Source organism: Pungitius pungitius, chromosome 17 (genome assembly GCF_949316345.1).
Source record: "Pungitius pungitius chromosome 17, fPunPun2.1, whole genome shotgun sequence".
NCBI classification, from domain to species: Eukaryota; Metazoa; Chordata; class Actinopteri; order Perciformes; family Gasterosteidae; genus Pungitius; species Pungitius pungitius.
Genome location: NC_084916.1, coordinates 1057441 through 1076105, shown reverse-complemented (window position 1 = coordinate 1076105; position 18665 = coordinate 1057441). Strand labels below are relative to the sequence as shown.

Here is an 18665-nt window from a genome sequence, read left to right as displayed (position 1 = left end):
GTTAACTTAACCGGAAGTATCCAGGGGCGTTTTATTTGTTTGAGCATGTGTCCCTATGTTTTAGCATTGCCTCTCTGAACATCACCATGTTTACATCATCCGAACGGCAGGTTCACATGATCTGAATTATTATTGTCTATTGTAATGGACTGACATGTTCTGTGAGCGAGATTACACATTAAGACTTTGTACTTGATGGAATTATTTCCCCTTACACCTACACAATCAGTATTTTTACTTAAGTTAAAAGCTTGAGTTGATACTTCAACAGAAGTATCTATACTTCTACTTGAGTAATGAATGTGAATACTTTTGAAACAACTGGTTATCACCCACTATGTTGCTCGGTTGCCTGGTGACGAAAGGACACGTATTTCTTGTTGTTTTTGCTCCACTTGATAAAGTCAGCAGAAGAATTCCCCGGTAGACAACGACATTGGTTGTTGCTAAATTTGAGGGCCTTTTTCTTTTGGACCTGAGATGGTGACGGAGACTGGATTTGCTCTCTGCGAACTCACAGGTCTGATCAAGAAGTGCTCCTTTTTTCTTTTTAAGAACGTTTGATCCTTCCCGCACACGGAACAACAGTCAAGGCGAGACTCAAAAACATTCAATGGCATTTTTGGCCCCTTTCGTAGTGATATTTGGGGCAAAATGATATTTCTTATGGGCAATTTTTCCCTTTGCCCTCATGTAATTCAGATGCAAAATAGCTCACACTGCAGGCCTTGGTTGATTCCAGGCTAAGGCATCCTACAGTAAAATATGTTTTATATTGATACTATAGCCTAAAAATAACACAGGAAAGCACTTGGGTAAATATACAAGAACACCACCCTAACCATTTTTGATGTTTTAGTTGCATTATTGGGGTGTTATAGATTTTAAATAGTTTACATATATAACAATCAAATCATGACTGTGCTGTGTCGTAGCCTATGTCACAATGTTCATTCTCATGCTCCTCCAAAAGTGTAGCAAACTGTCTGTGATTCAATGGTTGTGCCCTGATGAAGTTAAATATTTTAGTGACAACATCAATGACATGGTTAATTTTTGACTTGCAACACAGGCTGATGTATTATGTCACAACCTGGCTCTTTGGGCCATGACAAGATTGGAGTTGTACCGTTTTAAAGAGTTTTAACATCTTCTTTATTTAACATAAGCCAACGAAAAAAAGGTACACGACCACACCACCGGACGTCTGCTGGAGAGAGAAGAGAGAATGAACACTGGGTCTTTTAATCTCAGGGAACCGGGCCCAGGTGCCTTCAATCACCAAACTCAGCCCACAAAATCCCACTGCAAAGCTGCTGCCTCCACAGCAGGGGTCACCACATTTATAAAATGCAAAAATATTGACAGGACTTGGACAGGCCTCTGTTGTGACACCTGCAAATTGGTCCCATTTCAGACCCAGCATGTTTGTGCATGCATCTACCTCCGTGAATAAATCGCTCCCTGTCGTTATCACTTTCATTGAGCGCAGTGCTGCCAGCTCCTCAGTTAGCTCTCGTCCAAAGCCAAGGAGAAGAATAAAAGCACTGCAGCTTTAGTCCATGCATGAGGTAAAATTAGACAAAAATATTTACTTTGTAATTTCCAATCAACCTCTCACGGGCCGGTCACGGACAGCCAAAGGGCCGGATGTGGCCCGCGAGCCATACAATGCCTACCCCTGCTCTATGCAATCCCTCAGCAAGTCAACAACTTGTCATTTATAGTTCACGCAAATATTAACCTAATTAATTTGATATAGAAAGTGTACACATTAAATGGTCATCCATCAAAGCATCTTGCTATATTGATTTAAAGTAAAATGTCTTTTGTACTCCTATTTTGTCTATGGATACAACTCTATACTTGCTTGTCTATTATCATCCATAGCGTTGTGATTAAACAGTGGGCACTGTTTATTAAGACAAGTTATCTGAAAATAAAAGACCTTATTGATCTCTGCAATAATTCATGTTACACTATTCATATGATGAATGAAATCAAATATAGACTATTATTACGATTGTCAATAATATCAATGATGACATACTAATAACAACATATCCTTAAAATAGTATTAAATAAACAGGCAAGAGTTTACATAAAGGCTAGTTTAACATTTTATACATTTGAAATAAACCTTATAATTGTTTTAATGAAATTGATTTTTATTTAATTGAATAATTTGATCAATATCAGTATTAATATTATGTATGTATGAATTTTTTGGTTTATTTATTTGTAAACTTTTTATGAAATAAAGCATTTTATTTGTGGTCTGTTTTACCACCATCAAACAGACAGCATTGAAAGTGTATGTTGCGAAAATACCACTTTTGAACCGATAGGGGGCGGTAGTGAGTGGAAAAACAGCGACGCACACTTCAAGAACAGCCAACCTCATGGGGACTGCAGTACCCGTGTGCATCCACTAGGGGCGCATTCAGAAACACACTCACACAGTTTTGTCATGAAATTGATGTTCAAGGGGACCTCAGAAAAAATCATTGGGGGTGTATCTGGACACCATTTTGGAGCTTGTGGGAGGGGTTTGCCCGTGGGGACCTCATTTTAGGTCCCCACGGGGACACAAGTCCCCACCGGTCTGTGTGCAATCAGGTATAGGTCCCCACCGGCATAGAAGAACAAGAACACACACACACACACACACACACACACACACACACACACACACACACACACACACACGGACCTTGCAGTCATGCTTCAGCTTTCCTTAGTGGCTCAGCAGGGGACTGCGCTGCTCGATCATGCAGAACATCTCTCTTGACTCAGAGCTGTCGTGGCCTTCAGGGCTTGAAGATGGCGATGCAGAGGAGCAAAACGGTGGAAACAAGCCCTTTGTTTATTTCAGAGACGCATGCATGCCGATGTATGTCCACGTATGTGTAACTGTGTGCGTGTGATCGCGGGGTGGAGCGCGGCCGTGGGTGAATAAATTCTGCCTGTGTATGATTCATGGCGTTTAACAGGGAAGCCCTTGTTCTACTATGCTGACGTTACTGCAGTGATTAGCCCGAAGGCTTTGGCAGCAGCTCTGCTGGTTGCTGGTATGAAAACACGACCGTGTGAGAGTATTTCATCCGGCTAATTGGGAAGAATAGCTATGATATTGCATTTTCGATTCCACAAGCTAAAATGGGTTAGGTCAACGCTGACCTGCCGGTTTTCTGCCGTGAAAATAATAATCTAGATCTGCCTCAACTAAGAATCTAGACTGACATAAATAATGCTACATGCTGCTGGCTGGCCGATGGCTAATGAGCCGAGCTCAGCAGCAGCAGCACGTAGTCAACTGATGGGTGACGAATATAAAACATATGTGAGGTTCTAATGGCCCAAAGCTAACAACAAGCTAAATGCTAGTTATCCACACATAAAGCCAACACCATTGTTGCACACCACCTGGCAGAGTGCCATGGACGCCCAAAAATCAAAAGCCCACAGTCGCAGTGCTTTACAAAACCATTTAACACTACATCCATCACGACAGAAAGCTTAAGACCCCCTGGCTCGTTTATTACACCTTGAGTACGGGAGTGAGAAAGCGAGAGGCTCGGAGAGAGACAGGGGCGGTGACAGGTGAGCACTGTGAGGCAGAGAACTATGCCCCCCCCTCCCCCCTCCCCCGTTCCCTCTCACGCCTCCCAGGTTGCTGCTGACACTGACAAATACCTGAGGAGCGGGACACAGTCGAGAGCTCGGCTACATCGTCATTAACCTTGTGGAGCCTCCTGTGATTAACGACATCCCATTACGTGCCATTATGAACAGGTTCTGCGTCCCATTCCAAAACAGCCCGGAAGGGAACTATGACCAGGAAAAACTTTCCCTCGGCCTCACGACCCCCACAGGGCGCCCGGCCAAAGGAAAAAACTATCTCAACACTGAACCAACTTGGGTCACGGGTTGCAAAATGACCCACTGTGGCCCAATACCCTCTGACTGCTGCCTCCGTGTGTTCCACTTACACGTTTCCACTCCCTGCCGGTTTATGTTGTTGTTTCTTTGCACAATAGAGTTGAGTGGAGTCCCCAAAGGGGGCTCTGTGATAAGCGAAACACTCCCGACGCAGAAAGGAGGCTTTTAGCATATGAAAAGAAAAGGGGGCAAAGGAGAAACGGAGAGAGCGAGAAAAGATGGAGGTGCTGGGAGTGGAGCTTGTGTGTGTGAGTGTGTGTGTGTGTGTGTGTGTGTGTGTGTGTGTGTGTGTGTGTGTGTCACGGAGACTGGGGCAGGCGGTAGAGGGAAGATAAAGGCAGAGCTGTATTCCCCAATGTGGCTTCTGTGTGTTGGCTCTTTGCAGCTCCTGCTCCGAGGATTACTGCATTTACACTTCAGCTTAAAAATAGCCCCGTGATAATTTATTTAGCTGGCGCACGCCATCCGGCATTGTGTTCCAAGAGAATAGGCTTCCTCCTCTCTGTCTGCGGCTCCGTGAGATTCTGCCTCTCTCTACTCTCTCTCTCTCCCCGTTTTCTAGCGCTCTAGCGTGTGTGTAACTCGCCCTCCTCTCTCTCCAATCACAAATAAACAAGTGGCTGTGTTTACCTGCGTAGAGCTCCTGTCCTAATCTCATTTGTGCTGCTAAATACGGTTACATGAACCTCTGATAGCCTTTGACTCGCTGCAGTCAGTTATTAGAAATAGTCCAGCTATGTAATATTCTGTGGTTATTGTGCTGGTTTCTTCTTGGATGCTAAAGGACGTGGGAGTTACAGTAAATACTGCAAATAACAAAGAAAAACAATAGCAGGATGTTGACTTACAATCGTATTGGAATTAAACCAGTTTTAAATGAACTACACTCACAGTAAACGCACAAAGAAAACAACACATTCTGCTTCCTTCATCTATGAAACGTGATTGTGAAACATTCATCCGTATTAAATGCATGATAAAGGTCATTTGAACAAACCATAGCCGTCCAATCAACCTTGAGTAGGAGCTCATCACTACTCACCTGTCTGAATACAGGTATGTAAGGCTCCTGCATGACCCACTCCCACAATTAGGCCTTACGCTTGTCTTTTCCATGAGGCCGTTACCGTCCAATCACGGCAGGACGCGTTAACTGCAAGTCTCAGTCTGTACGATCAGCACCCTGAGGTGGGCTCGGGTTTGGATCTGTGAAGGTTTCCTTCATCTTTCACCCACACGAGGACAGCAAGGGGAAGCGAGGAGGCACCTCTGAGACCTGCTATCTCTGTCCCATTTCTGCTGATTTTGCTGCTTCAAAATAAAAGCTCAACATATAACAGGGTACCTGTTGGTGTGATTACTGAAACCGAATTAGTGTTGTAATAAAAAAAAACACAAGTCTACTTGTACTTAACAGCAATCAGCAAAACATAAATTATAAAAAACACAGTTTGTAAAACGCGTCCGGTCACTATCCAATCATGTTACATTCAAGTGTAAAGAGCGATGAACGTACGTGGAAGCAGCTCAGTTCCAATCTGCCGCCATCACAGAAGTTGAAATATTAAAATGATAAGTGTAACCACGGCTCTGTGCTCTCTTTGCTCCACCAGTATCTTGGATTGTCAACGAGAAGAAAAGCAACAAGAAGCAAATGCCAGAGAGGCATTGGCTCCTGTGGCTCCTGTATCATCATGACCAGCCCTAATCGTCAAAAAACAGACGTCATCACTATAAGTCAAGGAAACTCTGCAAGCACGCTTGTCTGTGTGTGAGAGCTGTTCATCGGAGCTCAGTCACACCTGATGGAGGTGTTGATGGGGACCAAAGGACGGGCAGTGTGAAGCCAGTAGGAGACCGATCAAGCAATTCCACACCACTGCAAGACTTGGCCATGTAGGTGAATAACAAATGTCATTTACAGAGTTGTAGCATTTTGTCTCCAAAGTCCCTTCATTGGCATATTCAGATCGCTGTGTGGACTTCGAAGGACAAGGAACATGCGTATAATTCTAACCACATATGACATGGAGGTGCGTAGCACGCTGTAAGTCCTCCGTGTGGCCGGACATGAGTGAAATTACCCCCACAGACGTGATTCTAGGACGAGCTCCTCAGCCCTTGATATAACGCTCAAGTGAAGAAAGCGAGCCAATTGCCACGGTGCTGTTCCATTTGCCCTTGGGACAGGCTTTCTGAGCGTACTTGGAGCATACTTGAAGGAAGCTGATCCTCCTTCGAGTCGCTGAGCTGATACGGCGGCCCGAGAGGCCTCCAACAGGGCATGTTCAAAGTCAACAGCACTTAAACATGAGACACAAGAGGCCTTCAAAAGAGACAAAAAGGCTCGGGTTGCTATTTAGGAGCGGAGCGCTTCAGCAGCTGAGGTTAAAGGGGATCATCAGTCTTAGTGGCACGGCGAATCTCATTTTACGCACAAATGTGATGACTCGACAGCCGGGAGGACGGGCACGGATTGGAACTCACAATGAAGAGAGAGCATCGCAATGGTTCTTCCCACTCAGCGGTCCCTCCTCCCTGCTCCGTCTCCCTCTGCGCGCCCCCTCGGCTCCGAGACCTGTTGGTGAACGATGACGACCTCACGGGGGCCCCAGGTGACCTTTAGTGAACGTGGCGTAGACGGGATCTTGTAAAAAGTGTCTTCAACATGTTACACACACGTTGTCTGGCTCGGAGGAAACGGCTCTTCAAGCTGCCTCCAGATGAAGACTCATCAGAGTTGTTTGGAGGCCAGTTAAACACGGCAGGAAAAATGACTTAGTGCTCATTTAAAAATGTATTTTGTGGTTTAGCAGTCTTTACTAAATGTGATTTTGTAGCCGAAAAGGACTTTATCACTCTTACAAAACAATAACAATGACTTCTCATATTATCATAGGCAAACCGATGTGACAAAAACAATGTCAAGACAATGTCTTTATGTTTTTCTCAATTTCCATTTAATCCGAATCACGCACCCTGTTCTGTCCCTGAAGGCACCATTGCCACTGATGACATCATTATCCGATTTCACACAGTAACAATGTAAAGATGCAGCTTGCAGCATTTTGATGCAGTTTGCAGAAAGTGCCGTGTTATAAATATGCAATGCCTGTGTGTAGGGTTGGGCACGTTAAGGCTGTGTGTGCAGAGCTGATGGAACTAGATGGAAGTGCAAAGCCCTTCTTTCAGCGACATAAACAATCACCATGAAAAGACAATTACATTTTCCTCCACTGAAAACTTTTGGAAACACTTTAATTCCCTTTAAGTGGCTCTGGGATTTCCAGTTTAAACTAATTTGATTGTCTGCTAATTGAATAAGAAATCAATCCCAGAAACATTTGGCTCTGCCGGTGGATGCAAGCCATTAGTCCTACTGCAAGTGTTTGAGAGTGTGACTTTGATCGTGTCTGTGTGTGTTTATGCATACAGCACTCGCACGTGCATCTGTTTGATTGAGGTTGTGAGAATCATTGTTTCTTAAAAATCAATTGCAAAGTTTTAGTGCTCCCTTCTGAACACATCGCAAGTCAACAATAACAATCGAAGGTCTTACAGAAAGTGCAAACAAACTAGAGACGTGATAATCACACATGAGATGAATTGAGATTTTGAGGCGTCCATAAAGTCGTTGAACCGCTGTGAGCTGCTGCATAAACATTATTTACAGGCAACTCACATCTCACAAAGCAAGAAAGCGGAGCACCAGAATCTGCAGTGTCATCAAGCGCTGTTGGGTTTCTCCATTTATATTCAATATTCATGAATCAATATGCTGAAGTTGTACGGGGAAAATTCAGTAAATCTTTCTTAAAATGAAGGTACATTAAAAATGTAAAAATGACAACTAATTTGATTTAAAACCACAAATATTTGGGTTTAATTTAAACATTTGGATGTATTTGTTATACTGTGCCTTCTGTGATTATGTGCAAAGTAAATATGTGAGCCATTCTCCCTCAAACTGCCTCTTTTAACCCAGCTTTGGCTTTTCCAGAGATTCCCACAATGCACTTGAACAACCGCAGGTAAAAAAAAATAAAAAATTAAAAAAAAGAGTGAACTTGTTGCGTTCCATTTGTGTGGGAGGAGAGTGCGATACAGATAATGAGAGCAACAGCATAGTAACTGCACTAGAGTGAGTATCTCTGGGCAAAAGAAATGATAATAGGGGGGCGTCCCTCCCCGTGCTCGACAGACAGGATGTTTTGTGTCTGCGGTGCCACAAGGAATTCAGTTTATTGTCGGCAGGGAGATAAGTCCCACTATGCCACTGTGGAATGAGAAAAAGCTGAGTCCACAAAAGAGTTTTTCTGCCCGTAAAGCTACAAAAATCAATATTTTCCATATGAATAATAAAATTGCCTATGTGTAATGTGAAAGGCGTCATTGTGGTGACAGAGCCGCTCAGACTCAACACTTCACTGTGCATCTTCACATCTTTTAGCTCATTTCTCTAATGCTCTCACCAGTGTTATTTCAAGCTGCAGAAGGTTGTTGTTGTCAGTGAAAAGCTACAAAAGTCCACTAAACCCCAGCAGCTCTGCACCGTTAGAGAGACGCTGCTGAACACTGTGGAGCATTTACCAACTACAGTGACATTTTATTCACGAGTTGGTGGAGAACAAAACAGACCTGAAAGAAGGGTACAAATCGGGTTTGTCACAAAGCCAAAAACACGACTCCATCTGCTGGATTTTGGAAGCCGTCAGCTGTTTGCCAATACCAATGTCATGAGATGTAAAGTGTTCAACACATGGTTAGTTGAATAAATATGTGTATGAACAAATACGTATTCCGTCTAGTGCTGAGAAAATATGAAAAAATTGAACTTGAGCAGCCGTGTTGATCCCCTTCCAGTGCTCAAAAACCCACTGTGATAAAATCACTGTTGGCGTTAAAGGATTGACACGTTATTGATGCGCATTCATAACGCGTTAATGTGCCCAGAACAAGTGCCGCCATGTGGCTGATGTGTGCACACAGTCATTCACTGATGCATCTTTAACTGGCTGTTAAAAGGTGCACTTTGCTACTTCATGTAATGATACTGGTTTCAGTTACACAACGAGTTTTAGGACTCTTTTCCTAAACATGAATTCAAAGCATTAGATGCTTGTGAGCTCTTCAGTTAGCTTTTATATCGTGTGTATAGAGTGCAGCTGAAAATCCTCCTTTCCTTTTTGCTGCCTTGCCCCGTAAACCACTGTAAAGGATCGTGTATTCCGTGCACGGCCTCCGCCTGCGCTGACGCCGTAGCATTAGCCGTGTGTTTGCCAGCTGGGGGGCTGAATGCATGAGGAGGCTCCCGGGCTCCCAGCGGGGCCCCACCTGCCACCGCTACGCCACCTCGCCCTTCAGCGAGACACCTTAACCTCAGCACGGCAAACAATCGAGCACGCGCCGCATCAGAAGGGCGGCGTGTCAGCGGATGTGTTGTTCGTGGCGGGGTGTGCAGTGCAGGTCCCGGCAGGAAACAGGACGGGGCATCTGCAGGCAACGCAGGAGTCGCATGATGAATATTAATCTTCTTATGCGCCGGAGATCTCAGGAGACACCATGAAGATTGGGGCCGGGTTTTTTCCAAAGTGGGATGGAGGGTAGGTTCACATCCATTACCTGTTGATGCGGCCCTATCGCCCCTGCTGCAACAGGGCGGCGTGCCCCTGCATGCCCTCCGGTCACAGCGCGGCGCGTGGAGCTTCGTGCGAGTTCAAATCATGGGCGCATTACACCGCTTGTGACTGCAGGGCCCTGCTGCGCGGCGGGGCAGCGGTGCTCTCTGGCGAGCGTCCTCGCAGGGCGCACCGGTCGCTCGATGAGACGCTCTGCCGTGGCACCCCTTGGTCGGTACGGCGTCCGGATCAACAGACAGTGGGGACGCTGCGGGAGGTCGACGGGAGGCACGTGGTGGATGCGGCGGGGGAACCAGCGTGGTTTGCCGGATGCATCAGGCACACCTCAGGTGAGGGACCTGCTGAAACGCATCCGACAGACACTTGAACAACCCTCAAGATTGGAGGTGCTTCTTCTAATCAAGTATTCCCAAAACTAAGAGCAGCTTTTCTCCCGTCATCATTAACTTGGATCTAAACCCGTGAATTGCAGCAGATTTAAAAAAAACAACAACTATAAAACTATAACTATAAAATGACAGAAAAATTAGAAAAAAACATCCAAAGTCCACTTTATCCGTCCAACAGGTCCAAACCTCACAGGAGACGAGCTGTAGCCTGCAAATGTTTGGTATTTTCTTTAAAATTATTAAAATAGTTTCAGCTCTAATCCACACACTCGTTTCCTGCTCAAGGCCCATTTCTGTTCATTAAATACCAACTGTACATTTCAAAATCACAGAGGAACAGATGGTGTCAGTGTGTGAGGCAGGGGGCACAGATCGGGTAAACTTACACGGAAAGAAAATGTAAGGATCTTAAAAATGTCTTCATTGCAAATGACCACTTAAAAAACAACTAACGGACGTTGTAATAATTGTGTTCAGAGTTCTGAAAACAATAACTATAAAGTACGTTGCAGACAAACAAGGACAACGCGAATGTGGACATTCAAACGGGGCTCGAGGACGGCTGAGAGCCGTTGTCCTCTACGGAGGAAAGTGGGGCCGTAGCAGAGAGACCACTTCAAGTGTTTCACGAGTACGCTGCTCACTGACTGGGCTGAAGTGCCTTTGCACTGGAGAGCCGGGAGGAAGTGGGATAGTCACCGCAATCATGCGTCCTCCAAGCCACGGGCTTTCTGTTGAACTGCAGTCCAGTCGCACGCTGCGGTCTACCGGTGTGGGAGTAGAACACGCCGCTTCTGCCACAGTCCTTGAATGCAATGTGTGGCGGCCGTTTCTTTTTTTTCCCGTCGTTATTAGCAATTATCAAACCAAGCCCGGCCTATTCAGGAAATTAAAGTAAAGACTGAGAGAGAAAGAGAGAACAGTTGCACAAAAGATGACTAATCGTCAAAGCCTTCTTTGCGAACACCCCGCAAATAAACGTGTCACCGGTTTTCACCGCCCACTTGACGCCGAGTAATCACAGTGAGAGACATCTGCCATGTTACTGGATGGCGCCGCTGACTCCCACCAAGACACGAGGAAGGACTCAGGGGTTTAGGACTGACCCCCCCCCCCCCGACCCGAACACCACAGGGAGAGTATAACGTTTATCCATGGTGCCGATTCCTGAGATGTCAACAAACCCTGCATCCTTATTCCACTGCCCGGAGAGTCAAAATAAGGCCTATTATGCCAACTGCAGTTTCTCTTCCTGGTTTTATTTAAAAAAAGTTTACTACCAATGGTTTGCCAACCAGAAAATAGAGGAATAAAGGTAAGGGCGGGTTTGGAGTGAAAATGATAGACCTATAGAGACACGGGGAGGATGGGAATGTGGATGGAACAAACTGTTAAAGGACCACGGCAAAGTGGGAGGCAGACAAAGCAACAGGTGAGTAGTGTAGCATTTACAAACTGGTGCAGCTGCTTGGTGCGTGTCACCTGGTGAGGGTACAACGAGAGACAGGACACCAAAGAAGTATAAGACAATCAAAGAAAAGTGATCTCAGAGTCAATTTACTGCAGTCTTTTTGGTTAAAATAAACACTGAATAATATACAGGGTGATATTTGACTTAACAATTGGACAGGACTCTAAAGGAGGGCTGTTACACATCCCTCTGTTAACAACGCAAGCTTTTCAGCTTCCCCAAAGTGTAAGGTCCGACTGAAACACTGCACCCTTTGTATGACAGAAACAGGGCCATTATAAAGACTAAAAACAGAGGATGCTTGAATGCTAACCTGAGGAGGCAGATGACTAAGTGACACTGTCCAGAAGCACAAGTGGGTAGAGAGAAATTAAGCAGGTTCAGGAAAAATTGATTATTCTATTCCATGTTATTTTTTGTTATTGAGAGGGAACAAGCTGTCAACACATGATCAGCAACAAGTGTTGCCTGGATGAGTGGAAGTCTGAAGCCATATAAGAGTTTAGTTCTTTCTCATTTCCATTTGGGACCAAAGCAGGCGGATGCCTCTTTAAAGGACTCATTGGTCTGAGTGAGGGGGCAGAAGGCACTTAAGCACAATCCACTCGGCCAGACGGAAGTCAAGAAAACCGTGTAACAAAAAGGATTCAATTCATTACCGGCCGAGGACAAAATGAGTTTGTTTTCACGGCTCAGTGGCCGCAAAGCAAGCAAGTAGCTTTGGTGAAAAAATAAATAAAAAAAACCCCACCTCTCTGCACCTCGCCCCGACAAAAGAGTGGACCAGAACCGCTGCGGGAATGAAAGCGGATAACGAACCCCAAATCGCACACGGCACAAGATCCAGCCTGCTCCTCCGTGGCCTCTTTATCTCCTCGGGCTGTTTGAGGCTGCTGTGATTGACTGCTGTGAGCGGGCCTTAATTCGGAGGAGGTGAAAAGACGGGAATTACAATGGCTGACAAAACGAAACGACAAAGAGGGGGGCGGAGACGTACCGACGGGCCATTGTAAGCCCTCGGCAGAGACGGGCCGACTTTTTGTTAGTGCAGCGGAACAATGGCGGCCGGGTGAATACGACAGTAGATGGAGTTTGTTAAGCTTACTCAGTTGGTCCTCTGTCAACCCGAAGCAGAAGAGCTTTGAAGTATCAGCTATCGCTAGAGTAATCTCTTGTTCGTTTGTATTCCATGTGTTGACCAGGTCTGGGGCATGAAAACAATGTGGAACGTGCACGTATTGTGTCTTTCTGCAGGAGAACAGATCAGGAGGATGGTTTCATATGAAAAGGCCAATAAGATATGGGACAAGGTTTGTTTTTTCTATATTGCTTCTATCGTAATGTTAAAATACCAGCAGCTGTGTGCGTTGTGGCACTATTTAAGGTGCATTATTTATTGCAAGCAATAAATTACAACTTTGATCATCCATCAAGACTTTATTAGATAAAACTAGGAACAAATCATTTTCTTCTCCCAAACTTGTTTTATTGAAATGTTCCACAACACCGCCTCATTTAACTGATTAACTATCAGGGAGGCCCATCATTTTTTCAACGTTACTTCCAAATAGTAAAGGAACTACTTAGTCATTTGTCAAGTATTTACATGGACCCAGCCCATAGATACGGGGGCTCTTTTTTTCTTTTTTCCCTTTGAGGTAAATGTGTGAATGTGGAATATACAACGTGGTTATTGATTTATTGAATCACTGGAACACATGCTGTGTTGTGATACACAGTCATCCCGAAATGAAATGAATATTATTGGGGGGGGGGGGGGGGGGAGTATTTTAGTCACATGACCCAGCTGTGTCCGGCTGTAGGAGACTGCGGCTTCAACAACATCACTTCCAATCTCTCCCCATGAAACGCCCCCAAGTTGGGTTTGCACTTGGTACCGTTTACAGTTCCTCCTATTTCTGCCAACTGTTGTTTTTCTGAACACTCCAACTGATATGCCTTCATCACCCCCCCCCCCCCCAACCACACACACACACACACACAAATATACTCTCTTCTGCTTGTCCCCCCCCTCCCCTCCCCGGGGTTTGCACTGTGGTTAAGAAGAGTAGCTTGGCAGGTAATTACTGTCACAGCCTCCAGATCTTAATCAAAGTGCAGACGTGATGGAGTCACCAGCCTCGGCGGCCGTTTAAGCGCCAAAACAAACACCTTTACAGGTGGTGTACACATTCGAATGTGTTAAAATTACTCAAAACCGGCAATCACAGAGGCAGCCACTTCAGGCAATCTGGAAGCAGCCGAGATAAACGGGCGCTGCTCGCAGCATCGCAGCGGCGCCCAGTGAAGGACGAGGGGAAGTCAGTGCTCCGTTTGTCACGAGCCGAGGTTAAGGAGCGCCCACCTCAGCAAAAAAACGTATTCACTGTATTCACGGCACCTTACAGTGGGGGAAACACTGAGTTGCTGTATAACTCTGGGATTGGGTTATTTCGACATGGTAGCTCAGCAAGGAGAGGATGCAGAGGGAAGCAAGTGGGAGAACTAGAGCAGACAAGCTGCGGGTTAGTGTATGTTCAGCTGTGCATCACCTGGGAGGAACATCGCTGCCACACATCAAGGCCCCGCTGGAAAAAGAGTTTCTGCTGATTTGCAATGTATGAGGGCAATTAAACTGGGAGATTATTGAGACGCTTTTTTTGCTCCACATCCTTCTCAGCACTGCAAAATCTACTCAACGCTATGAACCAACATTTGGTGGTTTGTTATTAAGTGGAATTTGAATTTCTATCACATGATTTCTTGGGGCCCAAAAATACTTTCCCATATACTTATATTTGGAGAGAGACAAAAGGGACAATTTCTTTATACAATTCATTTATGTAAATCAACATCCCAAACACATGCATATATAAATTATTAGGTGCCCATGTTGTAAATGCAAAATGCACCAACAGCTAAATTTAGAGATTTTCCTTCCTCTATTCATGAGAGCAGGAAAGAGGCGGGTTTAAAGGGAACTAGTGAATATCACCGTGTTCCCGATCTGAAGATTAGACAAACCTCCAATAACACACAGTAGGACCGACTCCAGTCCCCGACCAGGACCCCATATCTCTCCACATTGTTTTTACCTTTTAGAATCGTTCTGACTGACGGCTGCAGCTCCTCTGAAGAAAACCCTCTAAGCCCAGAGAGGCTCTAAAGTCCGCTTATGTCGGCTGTAAACATTTAGATCCGGTGTATGACCTCAGGAGGGAAATAGACTCGGTGCGGCTGCCATGTGAGAGTCATGCAAGCCCTCAGCCTAAAGAACATTCATCCCCCCCCCCAGGAGGCGCTGAGCGGATGTCGCGCGGAAACGACAATTCTGCACGCTCTCGCAGGGATAAGCCAGCGAAATGAGATGCCACGATGATTAATGACCATAAAAACGCACGCACAAATCCAACTGCAGGTGACAACAATAGTCATTTCTGCTCCGAAGGGTGCGGCAGTGCGCGTCACGGGGGTGGCGGCCATTTTCTGTGAGCTGTCATTTTCAGCAAGAGAACGTGGATCCGCAAACGGTCACGCGTGAGACGCCGTGTGCGTGCGTGCGCCGCCCATCTAGTTGTGCGTGCGTCCTGCGCCGCGTCCCAGCAGGCGTCGAGCGCCATTCCCTTTGCGGTGCGGAAGCATTTGATCAGCCACAGGGCCCGGAGTGCGAGTCTGCCCGCTCCCCCCTCCCAGGGGCCAGCTGACTCTCATTGGAGCTCCAGTGGAACACAAGCCGGCCCGGACAGTAAGTCACACAACAGCATCATCTCCAGCTTCTCTGTCTGCAGGAGGGGAATCAGACCGACAGTCACCCGGCAGAGCTGCATTGTGACCAACATGCTGAAAGGAATAGATGCACACACACACACACGGCTATACAGGACTCTTCAAATCCAATAATTAAACACACACACACACAGTGGCAGAGAGTGTGCAAGCACACAAACGCACACAGTGTGACGGAGTGGCTGCAGCTCTCCATCAACCAAGAAACCTCATATTGGTCTGCCTCGTATCGGCCTGAGCTGCGACTGAGGGGGGGGGGGGGGGGATGGAAAACGTGAGGATCGATGGGAGTGAGTGATGAGAAGGTGTGAGGGAAAGGGAAGAGGACAACATGCAGAGGCTCGTTGAGGACGGTGGAGATGAACACAAAGCGAGCGGTGTGAGAACACTCTTTGTGGGTTTGAACTCCATCTCTTTCTTTGACAATCGGGTCGGTGGAGACACCCCGGGTTAATAATTTAACTAATGGACTTCACCCATGAACTTACCAAGATAATTACTTTACATCAAGGCAATCATTTCAGCTATTTCAAGTTTTCTGTAATTGTATGTTTAAGAGTGCAAACAAGGCACTATCTGGTTAAATATGTACTAATTTGCATCCGTTTACAGAAAAGAACATTCAAAAGGTTTCCAAAGAGAAAATTTGGGGCATTTCTGTTAGTCCATTGATAAATAAGAAAACATACATCGACAGCCATTTTAGACACTATTGGCTCCATGTTAAAGGATGAAATGCTTCATTAAATCAGCTCATCAATTATGTAAGAACAAACTTTCCAGAATATAAATGGGAATAAAACTGCAATGTAAAATGTCAGTGTTGATTTGTAATGCCTTTAGATTCCACGCTATGATGCAATACAAAGAAGTGCCGAGTTATTAATAATGAATTAGCCCCCGAGCCCTCCGGTATTTGCCTCACTCCACACACAAGGTCACATGGTACCAGGTTAGTCATATTTCCATAGCAAGGCTTCATCGTGGTTTGCTAATGCATTCCCCCCCCATTAAGGCTTGCATAATGAGCAGCGGGTCCCTGTTTAGCATGCAACCAACACCTGCTTCGGGACCCCAAATTATATTTCACTCTTCCTAGTCGTCAGCAACTCCTCCAGCCGGATGGTGTGTGGGAGATCTCCGCTGTAGAGGACAGGTTGGAGCAAGAGGGCCTATTTGTATTCTGCTAATCCTGCGGTACAGTGCTGCGGGGGGGTAATGGGGGTTAACAGGACTGTGACTTAAACACACCCTGAGCTCCGTGCACTCTGTGAGTTTCTTTGAGGCCAGAAGAAGGCGGGACTCCACATATGAACCGCCGCATCGATCCGCTCGCCCCGGCTCTCTGAAGGGGGTTATGAGGGTGGGGGTGGGGGCGGATGGGAGGGGTGAAGATGACTGTGGTGGTGAGAAGGCGCAGTGGACACGCTAAAGCCGTATGATTGAGTGCATGGAGGAAAAAAAAAAAAAAGAAAAACAGACAACAGAGGACACCGACTCACCCTTAACGCATGCGTCAATGCACTCGATTGCAGTGGTGGAAAGGTCTCCTGTTACCTCAAAGCTACGGAAAATGATTCGGCACATTCCACCATGAGCGTAAGAGTTCACATCACGTAATTTGCATTATTCCATGCAGCGAGAGAACAATCATACTCATATAATCAATTAGAAACAATGATGGACGATATAAGTGCCATTTCAACTGTGTACGCATTATTTTACCAGAGAATGAAACCAAGATATACTCAAGTGAAGCACTTTCCACTGTCTACTTAACATTAGTGAATTATTGATTCTGGATTCATAAAACATCTCCTACCTAAATCATATATTAGTCTTACATTTGCACATTACATTTAGTGATCATGCAGTGCATTGACATTATGAATTCATGTAGTGGGAGAAGATCTGACCCCGGCCCATAAAGAGAATATGATCTCAGAGAGAACGTGTAGTTCTAGTGCTGACGCTGGTGCCATCGCCCTAAAAGCCTCTTTATCATTTTTACAGAGTCTTAGGTCTCTTTTAGGTTGTTATGACACTGTAAAATATCATCAGAAAATCCATATTAATACGCTCAGCATGTAATCAGCTCCAATGATGCACTCATAAACGCATGGGCTGGATGAAATGAATGCATATATGCACTCTCTCTCTACTCTTTATACACACATAAAGCATATAGACTGGTTTTAGTAAATCACAATAAAAATATTCAGTTTGTCAATTTGTTTCAAATTCTGACACTATTTCTAAAACCTGTCTTTTTATAGTAAGCAATAGAGAAGATGGAGGTGTACAGCGCACATAGAGTGGAGAAAGTGGATGATGGAGGTGTACAGTACACATGGGGAGAAACCTGACCATTAATGCTGAGTTCAGGGCCCTGTTGTTAATAGGGGTTCACTAAGCATTCAGGTCAGAGACCCGTATTCCGTCTGCAGTGTTACAGAGACTAATCTCACATTCAAACATGCCTTTGTTGAGCTTCTCATTTCCGCGAGCGGGCTGAAAGTGAACAGAACCATACCATGTGGCACGTGGGGCTGCTTGAGACCTGGCGGGTCAGCTGTATGTTTGATGATTAGATAAAAGCATCAAAAACAAACAGACTGATTGGCTGGCACACAATGTGACTACATTGCTAAGTTGTCAGGACCATGGAGAGAGCTGTTCATTGTATGTGGGCTTGTGGCGCTCTCCAGAGTAGTGACAGCAAAGGAGCCGCTCCCACGTCGTTTCTTAACTACATACAATGAAAAATAACAAGTAATGGAAAGCTCAACAGGTTCGGCTACATTAACTACAATGGTTGCAAAAGCATTTAGCATGAAGAGGGTGAGAGAATGTACAGAGAGGGATAAGTAAAGTCCAAATGGCAAAATAATTTTAACAGTAAAGGTTTAACCAATATATTCAGAATTAAAGGTTATTATCAGGTGCGGAAAAATGGGTGTAGAATAAGTAACTATCGATCCCTCATCTTTAGACTTGGGTGTCTTGGTTTTGGTCGCAGCCCACTGTCAAAGCAGCTACGACCCGTAGAGCCCAAACCCGAGGATGGCCGAGCCCGCAGAGACCATCGCAAACCATCCAGTCCAAAATAAGATAAAGCGTTTCCCCTTAACCACATACAGCACAATAAAAGACATCAACAGTCTTAAATGAACTACATGCTACTTCAAAAGATGTCTAGCCTTTCCATATGGAGCATTTTATTCTTACTTTGTGCCTCCAAGAATGCTGATGCCACTTGAATTCAGCGGGTTCCCACTTTGTGAGTTTCCCTTTGTGAGCCCGATTCATCTTCTTCACTACGGCCTTCTGGGTGTTCAGGTGAAACCATTAAGCTGCACAAAAGTACTCGTGAGCCGTTGCATTTTTTTCCTGCCCTGAGTTTTTGAAATCACTTGATACTTTGAGATACTTATCTGT

At 45.3% G+C, this 18665-nt stretch overlaps 1 protein-coding gene across 1 annotated transcript in view; it reads right to left on the bottom strand.

The window, feature by feature from the left end:
- The window catches only part of samd12 (sterile alpha motif domain containing 12), an 83279-nt gene that overhangs the window by 11475 nt on the left and 53139 nt on the right, over positions 1 to 18665 (bottom strand). The window lies entirely within an intron of this gene.